Source organism: Pogoniulus pusillus, chromosome 11 (genome assembly GCF_015220805.1).
Source record: "Pogoniulus pusillus isolate bPogPus1 chromosome 11, bPogPus1.pri, whole genome shotgun sequence".
In the NCBI taxonomy this organism is placed as follows: domain Eukaryota; kingdom Metazoa; phylum Chordata; class Aves; order Piciformes; family Lybiidae; genus Pogoniulus; species Pogoniulus pusillus.
The window spans coordinates 14,323,655-14,339,941 of NC_087274.1; the positions used below are offsets into that span (position 1 = coordinate 14,323,655).

The following is a 16,287-nucleotide window of genomic DNA, read 5'->3' on the forward strand; positions in this document are numbered from 1 at the left end:
GGATGGACAGAGAAATACTGTCCCTGTCTGGAGAAGGGAATCTCTAGGAAACAGACCTTGAAGAAATGGAATGGATACATGCAGCAGGTTCTCCTGTGCAGCTGCTGAAGCAGTGCAGGGAATTCTAAAGGCCAGGCCACCGTGAGCTATGAGCTCTGTCAACAAAAGAAATGTCACCTCAGCCTTGGATGAGCACACTCAGAGCGACAATGGACGTTGGATTGACTCAGCTGCTGTCAGGATGTCCTCTTAGAAGATGGATGGCTCCAGAGGCAGAATTTCTCAATACATTTGTATGAATGATTCTCTTCTCAGTTCAAAAGCAGGTTCAAGCAGAATTGCTTTGTAATTTATAATCCAGCATCTGTACCTTTTTGTTTCCCCAACAAAGCAAGAGGCAGCCAGGTGAAATATTCCCCAGGCTTGTCTGGACCTCACGCCACTGCTCAGACCCTCCACACTCAGCAGCCCTCCTGCTGCTGGGTGACCCATAATTCTTGTCTCTTCCTGTTCCTAGCACTTACTCTGGCTGAGCCAATGTAATCCAGGGTGAGATCATAATTTTCTGTCTGGCTTGGACTCCAGACAGCTCAGCCAGGATCACAGCCTTTGAGAGCTGCAGGTATCCTTTGTCTAGGATGGTTTCCTGTCCTGAAAGTAAAGTCAGGAGACAATCTCTTGCACTTGCAGGCTGGGGGAGAGGAATGGGGAATGGTCTCTCTCTAACACACTGGATTTGCACAGAATGGTGGGGTTGGAAGGGACCTCTGAAGATTGTCCAGTCCAACATCCCTGCCAGAGCAGGTTCACCTAGAGCAGATTGCACAGGACAGCATCTAGGTGGGCTGTGAGTGACTCAAGATGGAGACTGCACAATATTTCTAGGCAGCCTGTTCCAGCGTTCCACCACCCTCAAGCTAAGGAAGCTCCTCCTGATGTTCAGATAGAACTTTCTATGCTCCAGTTTGTGCCCATTGCCTGTTCTCCTGTTACTGGGTACCACTGAGATAAACCTGGTCCCATCCTCCTGACACCACTGATGAGATCCCCCCTCAGACTTCTCTCCAGGCTAAGAAGCCCCAAGCCCTTAATCTCTTCTTTATAAGAGAGATGTTCTAATTCACTCATCATCGTTACAGCCCTTTGCTGTCCCCTCTCAAGCAGTTCCCTGTCTCTCTTGAACTGGGGAGCCCAGAGCTAGAAGCAGTGCTGCAGTGAGGGCCCAGTAGAGCAGAGCACAGTGACAGGAGAACCTGCCTTGACCTGCTGGCCATAGTCTTGCTAATGCAGCCCAGGAACCTTCTTGCCCAGCAGGGCACACTGCTGCCTCATGGCCAACCTCTTGTCCACCAGGGCTGGGCAGAGCTGCCTCTGGCAGGCTAGCCCTAGGTGCTGTACCCTACACCTGTCTTTTCTGAACTTCATAGGTACTCTTTCTTCATTCCCAAGCTGCCAGGCTCAGGTTTCCATCCTTCCCCTGGTGTAAATCAGCATTGATAAGCTAAAGGCAAACTGGCAGAGTTCACACAGCATTTGGATGCCTACACTTAGGGCTCAGGTGTGCCACATGGCATTGGGCACATGGCAGACACCTAAACTAAACATCAACTAAACATCAGGAGCATTCCTCCACCCTCCTTTGAGCCCCTGGAGACTACATTTTGGAGTTATCCCAGAGATGCCTGAGTCGTTCCTGCAGCACATGTACCTGGTGAGAACAGCCCTGGCAAGAGGGAGGAAGCTGATGTGATTCCTGCCTTACCCCATTGGTACTTGCAACCTCTCTGGCCTGAGCCAGAGAGCCACCAAATGTGACCACAGGAGTGATGGCAGACACCGAGGCTTTGATCTGAAGGGAGCAAGACCTGGGTTTGTGTCCTTGTCGGAGTCTAACCTTGAGAAAGCCTGGGATAGCAGCATTCTTCTGCCATCCCTTTCCATGGGTGATTTGGCCTCCACGTGCCAGCTGGATGCTGCTGGAGTGCAGTGTGGAGGAGAGGCAAGGCACACCTGGGATTTTGACCTTGCCCAGTGAATGTGCTAAGTGGCTGTGAGTGGAAGCACTCCAGAAACCCAGCCCCCCCTCTTCTTCAACTGTGCTTTTGGAGCAGGCAATCCTGGACCATTCCCTGCCAGTCTTTTATTTACCAGCTGCAATCTCAGCATACCCTGGCATGCTCTCGGCAGGTCCTTGTCTTCTGGCCACATCAGTTTCCCTGATGTCACCTCTGTGAGTGACCATGGGGCAAGCACTGACCTGGGCTGTCATGGCCTTGGGAAACCTGCTGGGCACTGCTGCTTGGCATTTCTGCTGGGCTGGGTTAAACTCTGCTGCCTCTGACCTCACTAGAAGAGTGTCTTGTGTCTCCATCAGGATGAGCTTTCCATCTTAGGGAGGCACCTGGAGGCACAGGCAGCAGCCAGATTTTATCTTCCTTCCGACTGCCTGGGGGACTGCCTGAGTTGTGATCATCTGCTCGGCAACAAGATGTTAACAACTGGGATCTTCTCATGGCTCATCTCCTGCTGCTGCTGCTCGTAGATGTCTGCACAGGTGATACACAGGCACCCCTCTTACACAGCCAACCCCTGCAGCCAGCAGGGACATCCCCAACCAGAGCAGGCTGCTCACAGCCCCAAACAACCTGACCTGCAGTGATGCCAGCCATGAGGCAGCTCCCATCTCTCTGCCCAGCCTGGGCCAGGCTCTCACCTCTGCCATGAGGACAGACTGAAAGAGTTGAGGCTGTTCAGTCTGCAGAAGTGGGGGCTCCCAGGTGACCTTCTTGTGGCCTTCCAGTATCTGAAGGGGGCCTTTTAGGTTGTCAGGGAGTGACAGGACTAGGGGGGAATGGAGCAAAGCTGGAGGTGTGGAGATTCAGACTGGAGGTGAGGAGGAAATTGTTTGCCATGAGAGTGGTGAGAGCCTGGAATGGGTTGCCCAGGGAGGTGGCTGAGGCCCCATCCCTGGAGGTGTTTAAGGCCAGGCTGGATGAGGCTGTGGGCAGCCTGCTCTAGGGCAGGGTGTACCAACACACCTGGGAATGATGGAAGATGGTTCGGAGATTCACAGGATAGTTTGGGCTGGAAAGGACCTGAAAGCTCATCCAGTTCCAGCCTCCTGCCATGGGCAGGGACACCTCCCACCAGCACAGCTTGCTCAAGGCCTCAGCCAGCCTGGCCTTCAACACCTCCAGGCAGGGCACATCCAAGGCTCTCTGGGCAGCCTGTGCCAGTCTCTCCTCAGCTCACTCTCAACAATCTCTTCCTCATCTCCACTCTCACTCTCCCATCTCCGAGCTCAAAGCCATTGTCCCTCATCCTGGCACTCCCAGCCCTTGTCCAAAGTCCCTCCCCAGCTCTCCTGGAGCCCCTTCAGGTACTGGCAGGCTGCTCTGAGGTCTTCCTGCAGCCTTCTCTTTTCCAAGCTGAACTGCCCCAACTCTCAGTCTGCCCTCCTTGTGCTGGGTTCCCCAGAGCTGGAGACTGCTGCAGGTGAGATCTGAGCAGAGCAGAGCAGAGGAGAGGAGCAGAACCCCCTCCCTGTGCTGCTGCTCTGCCTGCTCTGGCTGCAGCCAGCACACAGCTGGCTCTGGGCTGCCAGTGACCAGTGCTGGCTGCTGGGCACTTTGGCACCAACTGACACCCCTAAGTCCCTCCACTTGACTCTGCTCTCAAAGCTCAGAAGAGTGTTAATGCTCTGCCAAACAGATGGACAATGCCTGCAGGCTTGGGAGACTGACCTCAGTGATGGAAACACCATAAAAGCTGAGATGAGATTCTGTCAAGAAAGGGAGAATTTATTGAGCTGTAGTCGACGACCTTAGAGAAGGTAGGTCTGATGTGATCAACCTGATCTCAGTTTGTGTTATGGTACATGAGATATGCTGAGAATGATGTCTGCAGTGGTGTGGGAAAGGTGTTTCATAAGACTGAGATGGAAAACCAGCTCTCTCCCTGCCAGCCTGAGGGAATGAGGGATCCAGAGCCTTTTGAAGAAGGATGTTGTGGGAAGAGTCTTTCCTCAAGGAGATATTTCTCATGAGGCTCCAAAGGAGACTGGACACGCAGTGCTTCTGGCCTGGGGCAGAGTGGCTGGAAAGATGCTTGGCAGAAAAGGACCTGAAGGTGCTGGTTGACAGCAGCTGAGCACGAGCCACTGTGTGTCCAGGTGGCCTGGAAGGCCACCAGCAGCCTGGCCTGGGTCAGCAGTGGTGTGGCCAGCAGGAGCAGTGAGGCAGCTGTGCCCCTGTGCTAGGCACTGTAAGGTCACAGCTTGAGTAGTAGGTTCTGGTTTGGGCTTCTCGCTCCGAGGAGGACATTGTCCAGAGGAACGCAACAGAGGTGGTGAAGGGTTCGGAGAACAGGGCTGGTGAGGAGCCCACATCCCCCTGGGCTTGGTGCAGGAGACCTGAGCAGAACATGGCCAGGTCTGGCAGCCCAGTGCCATCCACTGCCTGTCACTGCCATGCTGAATACTGCCTGTCCCACAGGCACCTCACGTGTGTACTGCAGGACACAGTTAGCAACCATGTTCCCTAATGATCCCAGTGCTCACCCCTGACAGCAGCAGCACTGCCCTGAGTTTCCTTCTTGGAACCAAACCACATGGGCCAGCCACAAAGCTGAATCTTCCAGAGCCTGCTTACCTGTCTGACACCAGAGTCTGGGCTTGGCTCTGCCTTTTCAGGGTGGGGAGAGACTGGCACAGCCCAGGGAGGCTGTGGATGTGCCCTGCCTGGAGGTGTTCAAGGCCAGGTTGGATGAGGCCTTGACAACCTGGGCTGGTGGAGATGTCCCTGCCAATGGCAGGGGGTTGGAGCTGGATGAGCTTTCAGGTCCCTTCCATTTCAGCCACTCTGTGATTCTGTGATGGTTTTCTTTCTTCCTGGTTTCTGACAGGATCAAAACTACTTTTGTAGTTCCTTTGTAGCATTTGCCTCCTTCCCAGGAATTCAGCTTCTCCTTTATCATGATAATACTTGTCTTCAGTTCTGCTTTCTCTTCATCTCCCTGTTTTCTTTCTTCTTGGTGAGGTTATGTCCTTAGCAGTATAATTTCTGTCTGAGTGACCTAGGGCAGGATTCATCCAACAGATTTAGATGCCTCCAATGCAAATATTTACTTCTGAGGTAGTCCACATTCCCTTTATAGCTGACAGGAGCTCTAGGTATTTGAACGTATATTCATCTCCTCCTTAGGTAGGCAGCTATGTTGGGGTGGATGAATCATGCTCCAGAAGTGTCTCTTCCCTCCCCTGGTTGTCAAGCAAGTCAAGAGTGTCTAGATAAGATGTTGTTTGCTACACCCAGGTGACACCAATCCCACTATCTGGAGAAGAAACATTCACAGAACCACAGAGCCACAGAATCTCCTAGACTGGAGAAGACCCTGAAGCTCATCGACTCCAAACATCAGTTTCACACTGACAACTCCTTGGCTAAATCAAACATCTAATCACTATGAATCACTATGGTTGGGAAGGACCACCTGCATCCAGCACACCCTCCCCAGGTGTGACCACTTTGCCCTCCCTCCCCACTCCCCTTTATAATCAGCCCTAGGAACGGCAAGCCCTAAGCTTGCCCATTTGGGCAGAGGGATCCTCCTCCCATCGTCACTGGTGAGTCCTCATGGTGTGCACTGGGTGAATGGTGGAGGGGATCTAAAGGCCGGGGGGCCTGGTGGGCCCCCCGGCTGGGTAGGGCAGAAGCTAGTTCCAAGTCCTGAAATGAGCACTCTGCTTCCTGAAACAGTTTTCTGTTATCCTCCTGAGATTCTGTTTTACCTCTAAGTCAGCTCACAGAACCTTGTGGCAGGAATGGCTCTTGCACTGTCTGCTCTGAATTTTAGCTCTCTGGTTAAGGTCTCCGAGCCATGGGTTTAGCATCTTCATCTGCATTGATGGGCTGAGGTGAGTGGTGTGAGCCTCAAGACACTTGAGGCATAACAACCCTGTAAACTCTAGGCTTGGGGCTGAAAACTGCCCAGCAGCAGATGACCTAGGCGTGCTGGTTGGGAGTGGTTGAAGATGTGTGTTCCGCCCCACCCCTACTTTAGAAATCACCCAGGCTAGACTCAGTCGGCTCTGGGAGTATGGATGAAGCTATTTATTTACAGCTAGCAGAATATACAAGCAGATATTTACAGTATATACAGCTATATACATAAATACACAAGGTAAAAGGTAATACAGAAACACACCTTTCCTCCCAGAAACCTGAGTCCTCAGGAGGGACTCTCAACCACCCCTTCACCTTCCCCCTACCCCTCTCAGCCTTACCCCAGTCCCAAGGAAGAATAGAGGTTCAGACAGAGGGTTAGGAAGCAAAGTGGATTAGCCCAAAATGGAGGGTGAGGTTAGAGAGATGCAGTTCAGCCAGCAGCCCGAGTGAGAGTGATGCCAAGTGCGTTACCTATGTTTTTGTTTGCTGTTCCTATACATCTCAGCAAGCCTATGAGCGAAGTAGACATCACCATTATTTTCTTTCCACAGCCTGTAATCTAGTTCTTCTCACCAAAACATTCTAGCTATTTGCAAACAAGCACAAAATGAGCCAAAGTGTGCCCAGGTGGCCAAGCAGGCCACCAGCATCATGGCTTGCAACAGTAATGGTGTAGTCAGCTGGACCACGGCAGGGCTTGTGCCCCTGTACTGGGCACTGGTGAGGTCACATCTGAAAATCCTGCGTTTGATTTTGGGCCACTCACTACAAGAAGAATGTTGAGGGGCTGGAGTAGGTCCAGAGAAGGGCAACAAAGCTGGGAAAGGGTCTGGAGAACAGGGCTGGGAGAAGCAGCTGAAGGACCTGGGGTTGTTTAGCCTGGAGAAGAGGAGACCTCATTGCTCTCTACAGCTCCCTGAAAGGAGGCTGCAGAGAGGTGGAGATTTGGCTCTGTTCCCTAGTTTCAGGTGATAGAAGGAGAGGAACAGCATTAATTTGCACGAGGGGTGTTTAGATTGGACACAACCAACAATCTCTTTCCTAAAAGAGCTGTTGAGGCCTGGAACAGCCTGCCCAGGGAAGTGGTGGAGTCCCCATCCATGGGAGTGCTCAAGAAGCCTGTGGCCATGACACCTGGAGACATGGTATAGTGGGCATGGTGGTGTTGGGTTGCTGTTTGGACTGGATCTTAGAGGGCTTTCCCAGCCTTGATGATTCTGTGCTTATGTGATTCTCTGGTTCTATGCAGTGGGGAATGTTACATCCTGGTCAGTGATGAGCTGCAAACAGCTTTCAGTCCTGCTCAGCACTGTGACCTGGGCTGTGTATGGTTAGAGCTTGAAAGGTTCCTCCTGTGATTTCGTCCTTCACCCTTTGTGATTTCTTGCTGCTTTATTACTGTCATTCCTTCAGGCTTTTGTAAAGTGACTGTTGGTTTTTGCAACTCTCCTGCCTCTCCCCAGCAGCTGAAACTGCCTGTGATGTTCTTTACCAAAGATGATAAATGATCCTTTCTGCAGCTTCTCTAACTGTTAGTTGCTGTCCTGTCCATGGCATATGCTCTTTTAATTTTCCTCTTCACACTCCTTGCATTTTGATAACTCAGTCACCTGGAGCTTCATCACCTTTCCCTCCCAGAGTCCTTCAGGTGATCTGACACTGTCTTGCAGCCAGGAAGCTGTAGCAGTGTTGCTAAAATGAAGTGAAGATGCAGTTCTCCAGAGTTAAACACTCGTTGTCACTCTCTGATTCAGAGCTCTGCAGAACTGGGACTCGCTCTGGAGCCTGCTCATTGCAATCTTTCCAGCATGACACTTCTCTCCCATGCTGCTCTCCTTCAATTACCATCATTGTGTTTTGACATTCTCCAAGTATCTCCACTAATCTTGATGAAAAGACAAACCCTTACTTGAATTTCTTCCTGTCACCTGCTGTGTCACGGGAGAGGATCAGTTCTGCTTGAACCCTTTGCTTCTACACCCTGCTCCTCTCTTGCTGTCCTCTGCTGTGTCTCTGTGTGCACTCCTACTTTGACCTACTTCCCTTGGCACACTGGGGACTGAATTGAAGGTTAAGAAGATGAATCAAAGAGGAGAAGGAATTGTTAAGGTGCCCAGAGAAAACAGCAGGTGACAGAATCCATTTCTATGGACTTAGAATTATTGAATGGTTTGGGTTGGAAGGGATGTTCAGAGCTCACTCAGTGCGACCCCTGCAGCCAGCAGAGACATCCCCAACGAGAGCAGGCTGCTCACAGCCCCAGACACCCTGACCTGCACTGGTGCCAGCCATGGGCAGCTCCCACCTCTCTGCCCAGCCTGGGTCAGGCTCTCCCCACCCTCCGGGACAAACATTTCTCCCTTCTCCCCACTCTCAATCTCCCTCTGTCAGTTCAAACCCTCCCCCCTTGTCCTGGCACCACAGGCCCTGCTCAAAACTCTGTCCCCAGCTTTCTGCTCAGCCCTTGAAGCACTGCAAGGCCTCCAGAAGGTCTCCCTGGAGCTTCTCTTCTCCAGGCTGCCCAAGCCCAACTCTCAGCCTGGCCTCACAGCAGAGCCCTGCCAGCACTGCTGTGGCCTCCTCTAGCCCTGCTCCCGCAGACAGGGGTCTGTGCTGATGGCTCCAGAGCTGCCCCAGTGCTGCAGGGAGGTCGCAGCAGAGGGACAGAATCTCCACCTCACAACCTGTGGAGCAGAATGCCCCTTGCACAAGAATCCCAACTCCCCTGTCCCCTTTGCCCGTGAGGTTCTGCAGGTCGCTTCTCAGTTGGGTCTATTTCTCAGTAACACTTTGCTGTCTCCATTTCTCACCTGAGAATTCATAGGAAGAAAATGTTTTGCAGGCAATCCCAAGGCATTCCATGGGCTGACTGTGCTGCTGGGCTGGGTGATAATATCTTTTCCTCAGTGTGACACCTGCTTTCTTTATTGAGTGAGAAACCTCTTGCAATGGGTGAATTTGGGGAGTGTTTTGTAACAAAGCTGTGTATTTGTGTAATAAAATCAGTCTATCTGTGTCCTGGGAGAGAGATACTTGATATGTGAGTTCAGCAAGGTCACTTCATGCTGCAATTGCTTACTAAAGCAAGAAGTCATCTCTCTGCAAGCATTAGTTATATTAATTGGGGAATTACTTAGGTACCTGACAGCACTTGAGCAATTTTCTTACCAAACTCAGAAAGACCAAAGAAACCTCTGCAAAGATAATTAAGATGAGACAATGCCTCCTTTAATGATCATTCGCAGTTCTGACTTTCTTTAATAATTAATTAGGCTCAGAAAGGTTATTTTGAGCCCTGGTGGGCTTTGCACTGAACACGAGGGTCTAATTTAAGGCAGAGCATCAACTGCCTGTTAAGATCTGAGAGAATTGAAGGCAGATCTCAGAAAACAGCATGAACAGGGAAAATTCCCATTTTAAAGATGTTCCAAGAATCTCTTGCAGAAAATTCTTAGGAGACAGCCCCAGAAATTGTGCTGAGGTGATGGAAACCCTGGCAGGAGGCACTTCTGATATCTATCTTGGAGATATGTCCTTGGCAAGCTTACTGAGAAGGAACAGAAACCTCTCTGAAGCTGCCTGTCACAAAATCCTGAGCATCCCTTAGCCTTTGGAGCACTTTCCTCTGGCAGGAGGCAGGATGTGAGGCAAACTCAGTCTCCTGAACTTCCCAGCTCCTGCTTAAGGACAGGGGACCAGAAGTCACTGCTGTGCAATTTGTGTCATTTGTCTTCTTGTAGTCCTCTCTGCTGTACCCTACTGAGGCCACATCTGGAGTTCTGGGCTTCCTAGATAAAGAGGCATAGGGAACTGCTGGAGAGAGTCCAGAGGAGGCTGCAAAGCTGCTGAGAGGCCTGGAGCAGCTCTGTGAGGAGTGAAGGTGAGAGCTTGCAGAAGAGCAGCCCCAGAGGGCATCTGAGCAATGCCCAACAAGAGCTGAAGGTGCAGTGGAGGGCAAGAGGCTGGGGCCAGACTCTTGTCAGTGGTGCCTAGGGCCAGGATAAGAGGCAGTGGGCAGGGATTGGCATCCAGGAGGTTCCACCTGAGCAGGAGGAGAAAGTTGTTTGTTGTGAGGGTGCTGGAGGCCTGGAGCATGCTGCCCAGAGAGCCTCCTTGTGTGGAGGAATTCCAAACCCAGGTGGGAAAATTGCTGTGGGTGTCCTGTTTGAGCTGCCGTGCTCAGGCAGCCTGGCTGGTGTCAGAGGGTACTGGGTGAAGAGCACCAGGGTGTAGGGGCACCTTCATAAGGAGGAGGCAGTTTGTGGCTGCTGTGCAGGGGAGCATAATCTACTGTAACACTTTATTATGGCTAATGCAGTGGGAGCGCAAACAGGGCTGGGGAGAATCCAAATCAATTGCATTCCGCTCTCAGCAGCGGTATCAGGCCCTGGGTAATCACTTGTTTGTTGTCTCCATTGTGCCTCCCAACAATGGTGAGGTTGTTAATGCTCAGGGGGAGGAAATGAAATTACATATTCATTTTATTCTGTGCCGAAACAAACTACCAGGAGGGAAAGAGGAGATTGATTTGCATTCCTGCAGTGGAGCTGGGGACATGCTCTCCAGTGGAGCTGCCTCCCCGCAGGTTCCTTGGGCATTTGGTGGTTGGCTCACAGTCGTGGTGGACTTCTGGTGGAGCAGGGGCATCAAGTGGGAGAAATGAACCCATGCAGTGCTTCAGGGATGGGGCAGAGTGGTTGGGAAGTTCTCTGGCAAAAAAGGCCCTGGGGGTGCTGGTTGTCAGCTGCTGAACGTGAGACAGCAGTGTGCTCAGATGGCCAAGGGCACCAGCAGCCTGGCCTGGATGACTAATGGTGTGACCAGGCAGGGAAGCAATCATGCCCCTCTTCTGGGCACTGCTGGGGCCACACCTGAAATTCTGGGTATTCTGGGTTCACTTTTGGACTCCTCACTCTGAGAAGGACATTGAGGGGCTGGAGTTGATCAGAGGCACCAAAGCTGGGGAAGGGTATCTGAGGGAGCTGATGGGGTTTAGTGTGGAGAAGAGGAGGCTGAGGGCTGAGCTCATTGCTCTTTGCAGATCCCTGAGAGGAGGCTGCAGTCAGGTGGAGGTTGGGCTCGGGCTCTTCTTCCTAGTAATTAAAGGAGAGACAGTGGCCTGAAACTGTGCTAGTAGTGGGTTAGGCTGGAGATGAGGAAAACATGCTTTGCTGCAAGAGTGGTCAGGGATTGGTACAGACTGCCCAAGGAGGTGATGGAGTCCCCATGCCTGAAAGTGTTCCAGAAAGGCATGGCCCTGGCACCTAGGGCCATGTTTTTGTGGCCATGATGGGGTTGGGTTGACAATTGGATGATCTCAGAGGTCTTTTCCAGCTAGAGCAGTTCTAGGATTCACTGGAGCCCAGCTTGCTGGAGATGTCTGTGTCTGGGATTCTCCTCCTTTTCCCCTTCCCTGCTGTTGGGTTCCTGCAGACACAGCACTGCTCCCTGGCATGGTGTGGTGAAACCAGCTTGCACTGAGGTCACAGTGTGACATTTGAGCAGACACAGCTGGGACTTTGACCCAGGTGTGCTTTGTGATGCCCAGAGCAGCCCAGGCATGCTCTGGTAACACTGATGTCATGGCTTCTGAAGCAGTGTCTGTCTCTCTGGGGGAGGGAAGGGCTTGGGGAGAGCCTTTCTGCAGTAAGTGGTTTGAACTCTTTTCTGCAGGAAGGGGGGGACTTTTTCCAGCTAATTTTTACAATGCTTAAATTCATCTTTCTGCAAATCTGACTTAAATATTAATGATGCTTTACATTTCTAGAGCCTTTCATCTGCTGATCTTAAATGTACCTCCTGGAAGAAAAAGTGGCTGTGGGGGTGGAGAGTTCTTTTACCACCTTAGAGATGCTAAAGTACAACAAATCACGAGGTGGACCTGCTTCCACTCCCAACTGCTTGGGCTGTGTTTCATTCTCTTAGTGCCAAGCCCCAGCCCCAGGGAGCCTGCCTAGTGGTTGGATGAGCAATACAGAAGAGGACATCTAAGCTGAGGCGGGCACAGAACCTCTTACAATTAAATATGGATGCTACTTGAGCTGAGATGTAATTGAGTGAGACATCCAGTGAGAAAGTGTCTGCTCCTGGGAGAAGGTCACTTGTATGGTGGCCAGGAGCAGAGAGTTGGTCTGTAACAACACTTGGGACAGCCTGGAGCCTGCTTGGCAGCAAGAGTCAGCGTACAGAGCAGTAAAAGATGGTTGAGGATAGGGACATTCGTCCCTCTGATGGAGAAAAGAAGTTAGACTGTCGGGCTGTCCTGCTGAGATTTGGACAGGCTGAACTCTTGGCTGGAGGGGAAAATCCTGGACTTCAACAAGGGCAAGTGTAAGGTCCTGCACTGTGGGAATGCAATGTGAGAATAATAACAAGCAAATGCTGGCCTTGGTTCCCACAGCTGCAGGCTACCTTCCCTGGGAAGGGGTAGATCAGTGGGCATCTCCTTAATGACAAACATGAGGGGCTCTGTATGTAAAAGGCTGGGTTGTTCTTGACTGAATATGCTAATGTGTAGGGGTGTGCCCTATGCTCAAGAATATGTAATGAGAGACAAAAAGATCAATAAAGGTCTCTGCTAAAATTCACCTTGAATCTCCTGGAGTCTGTGGCATTGCTCTGATCATGTCCCTGCAGCAGCAAACAGCCAGCTGCAACACCCCACCGGGGGGGGTGTGGGGAGGAACAACCACCTGCACCAGGACAGGGGAGGGGGCACCTGCCAGGAAGCAGCTACACAGAGAAGGACCTGGGAGTGTTGGTGGACAACAAGCTCCCAAGAGTCAGCAATATGCCCTTGTGGCCAAGAAGCCAATGGTGTCCTGGGGTGCATGAAGGGGGCTGTGGACAGCAGGTCAAGGGAGGTTTTCCTCCACCCTAGTGAGGCTACATCTGGAATCCTGGGTCCAGTTCTGGGCTTCCCAGTTCAAGAGAAGGTGAACTGCTAGAAAGAGCCCAGAGGAGGTTGAAAAGCTGCTGAGGGGCCTGGAGCAGCTCTGTGAGGAGCAAAGGCTGAGAACCTGCAGAAGAGCAGCGCAAGAGGGGAGCTGAGCAATGGTCAGCAAGAGCTAAAGGAGCTTTGGGGGACAAAAGGCTAGGACCAGACTCTTATCAGTGTTGCCCAGGAACAGTATAAGGGGCAATGGGCAGGGACTGGCACCCAGGAGGATCCACCTGAGCAGGAGGAGAAAGTTGTTTGTTGTGAGGGTGCTGGAGGCCTGGAGCAGGCTGCCCAGAGAGGTTGTGGAGTCTCCTTGTGTGTAGGGATTCCAAACCCAGGTGGGCATTGTGCTGCTGGGCAAGCTGCTGCGGGTGCCCTGCTTGAGCAAGGGGTTGGACTGGATGATCTCCAGAGGTCCCTTCCAGCACCCTCCCCAAGTTGGGTTTGTGAATTCAGCAGTATACAGCTGATTTGCTGGAGAATGCCCTTTTTACAGCAGCCCTAGCAAAGCCCTTCTGCTGTGCCACGAACCACTTGCTGCCTACACACAATATCCCAGCGCTCTCAGTAGTAAGGGCATGCATTGGAGGACACCATTTGCCATCCCCACCCCTTGCTTCCTTCCTGCTCCCATTAGCTCACAGACCTGTGTCCTGCTGCACACTGGCAAGGCAGAAACACCCAGCACAGGTAACAGGATCACAGAATGCCAGCTTGAAAGGGACCCCAAGGATCACCTGCTCCAATCTTTCTAGGTCACACTGAGCTGTCCCAGGCTGAGCCTTCAAACTGCCCCATGCAGGGACTCCTCCACTTCCCCTGGGAGGTGATTCCAGTGTCCAACTGCTCTCACTGTGGAACATTTCCTTCTGCAGCCCAATGGGAATGTCCCCAGCAGTCACTTGTCCCCATCCCCCCTTGTCTCTGCCATGGCACTCCATGTACAAAGGCAGTCCTCATCCTCCTGCTGGTCACCCTGCATGTACTGCTCCATGGCAATAAGGTCTGCCCTGAGCCTTCTCTTCTCCAGGCTGAACAAACCCTGCTCTCAGCCTTTCCTCACAAGGTGGAGGGATTCCAGTCCTCTCTTTCCTTTCTTCCAGGAGAAGGTCCAACAGGCACAAACTGGAACCCATATTTCACCTGAAGATGAGGAGGAACTTCTGTGACAGCACAGAGGGCAGCACCCACAAATTGTAACTCAGGAGGTTCCATCTGAAGATTCACAGATTGAATCAGATTGGAAGGGACCCTCAAAGGCCATCTCGTCCAACCCCCTTGCAGGCAGCAGGGACACAGCAAGGCTGAGCTTGAATGTCTCCGACAATGGAGCCTCAAGCACCTCTCTGGGCAGCCTGTACCAGCCTCTGCCCATCCCCACTGTGCAGAACTTCCTTCTGATGTCCAACCTAACTCTGCCCTGCTCCAGTTCCAAACCATTGCCTCTCATCTTATCCCCACAGGCCCTTCTGAACAGTCCTTCCACAGTCTGCCTGCAGATCTCCTTCAGATGTTGAAATGCAGCTCTAAGTTCTCCTGGAGCCCCAGCTCTCCTCTCCCTGGTCACAGTCACCATGCAAATCTGCTCCCCTCAGGAGGTGAGAATTGGAATAGAGATTTGTGTTGGCTTAACAGAAGCCTTTGCCAGGCAGCTGTGCAGGCTGTTCAGTGCTGAGCTGCTTCTCCTGCTCATTTGCCTTTGTACCAGGCATAGCTGCTCGAAACAAGCAGAGTCCTGCTGTGTTATTGTGTTGTGAAGGTGAAGAACTCCTACAAATCATTTGTGTGCCGTGTGGGAAGGGAAGGTGCCGGGAACAGTTGGAAGCAGAGAAGTATTAAGAAGCTGAAGGATCCAGGGCTGCTCTGGTTGGCTCAGCTCAAACTCCTTGCCTGTGTTTGCTGCCCTTGTTAGAGAAATTGTGCCTTGGTTAAACTTAAAATATGAGTGTGATTTTCAAGCCCAAATATAAACCAACATGGAACAGAAGCCACTATTCACAGGCAGGGAGAGCAGCAGCTTTACATAATTCCCATTGTGTGTGGTGCATTTCTAGGAAGGAGGAAAAAAGGTCTCAGTAAGAAGCAGTTGATGGGGAAATCATCATGAGAGATTTTTATGCTTGCAGAGTAGCCTTAAACGAGAATAATACTGCTCAGGAAAATAACACTTGCAAAGTTATTTAGGGCTGAAGGTTCCAGGCAGGTACTTGACAGGGTTTGGAGTAGGGCTGAATCAAGGCAGAAGAGGCAAAATATTTGCACAGGAGCTACAGGGGAAAAGAAGCACTAAAGTGAGGCTGCTTTCACTGCTGAACAGCTCTGGCAGTAACCCCAGCTGCTGTCCTGCAAGTACAGGAAAAGCTGAGAAAATGGGGAAGAGGAGGCTGAGGGCAGAGCTCATTGCTCTCTGCAGCTCCCGGAGAGGAGGCTGCAGTCGGGTGGGGGTTGGGCTCTGCTCCCTAGGCTCAGGTGAGAGAAAGAGGGAAAATGGCCTGGAATTGTGCCAGGGGAGGGTTAGGTTGGAGAGGAGGAAAAATTTCTTTGCTGCAAGAGTGGTCAGGGATTGGCAGAGGCTGCCCAGGGAGGTGGTGGAGTCCCCATGCCTGGAGGTGTTCCAGCAAGCTGTGGCCATGGCACTTGGTGGTGCTGGGTTGCTGTTGCACTGGATAAGCTTAAAGGCCTTTTCCAACCCTAACTGTTCTGTGATTCTGTATGAGGGCCAATAAAGATGCCTTTAACCAGGCCATAGGAATGAATCTCCTGCTCTTCAAAGGCCATCACAGCCAGTGGGAAGCAGGTCTCAAGTGGGTCTGGCTTGGGTTGGTAACGGGGTCAGGAGGGTAAATCACAGCTGGACAGGTTATCTGTAGCATGAGCCCAAAATCCTCCCCGGAAAATCACCTGCACCAGGCTGAGTCTGGCAGAGGCCCCCAGGCTGCCAAGCTGCTTGCTGAGGGCCCACGGCTGGTGGCCAGGAGGGACAGCAGCTGTGGAGGACTTCTTGGGAATTCAGATATCACCTGGAAGATGCCCATAGAAAGTCACAGCTAAGACTGGCTTGCATCAGGGTCCTGCCAGGATTCCTCCCCACGCTACCCCTTGCCATGCCTCCCACAGCAGGCAGCCAGGCAGCTGGTTGGGCAGAGCAGGGACTAAGCAATGGGGCTGGGATGATCCTGCTTCCCTCTTGGGATGGGGCTGAGTTCTGACTCACAGTGTGCAAGCCAACCTTCCATCCAGGGAGAGAAAGAGCCTAAATATGCTATGGATTCATCTGCAGGGCCTGCCAAGCTCTTCTGGGGACAGTCTGGAGGGGGGCAACCACACAAAGCCCTGCTAATGACATACCAACACAGGGCAGGGCTGCTGTGGAACCTGCAGCAGACAGTGCTGGAAGGATCT

General features: G+C 52.0%; 1 long non-coding RNA gene across 1 annotated transcript; it reads left to right on the top strand.

Moving 5' to 3' along the window:
• Positions 1-5,585: 5,585 nt before the first annotated feature.
• On the top strand, positions 5,586-12,532 carry LOC135179732 (uncharacterized). Its single transcript, XR_010304094.1, has 2 exons — positions 5,586-5,623; positions 11,713-12,532. It is a non-coding gene; the product is annotated as an uncharacterized LOC135179732 (long non-coding RNA).
• Positions 12,533-16,287: the final 3,755 nt, after the last annotated feature.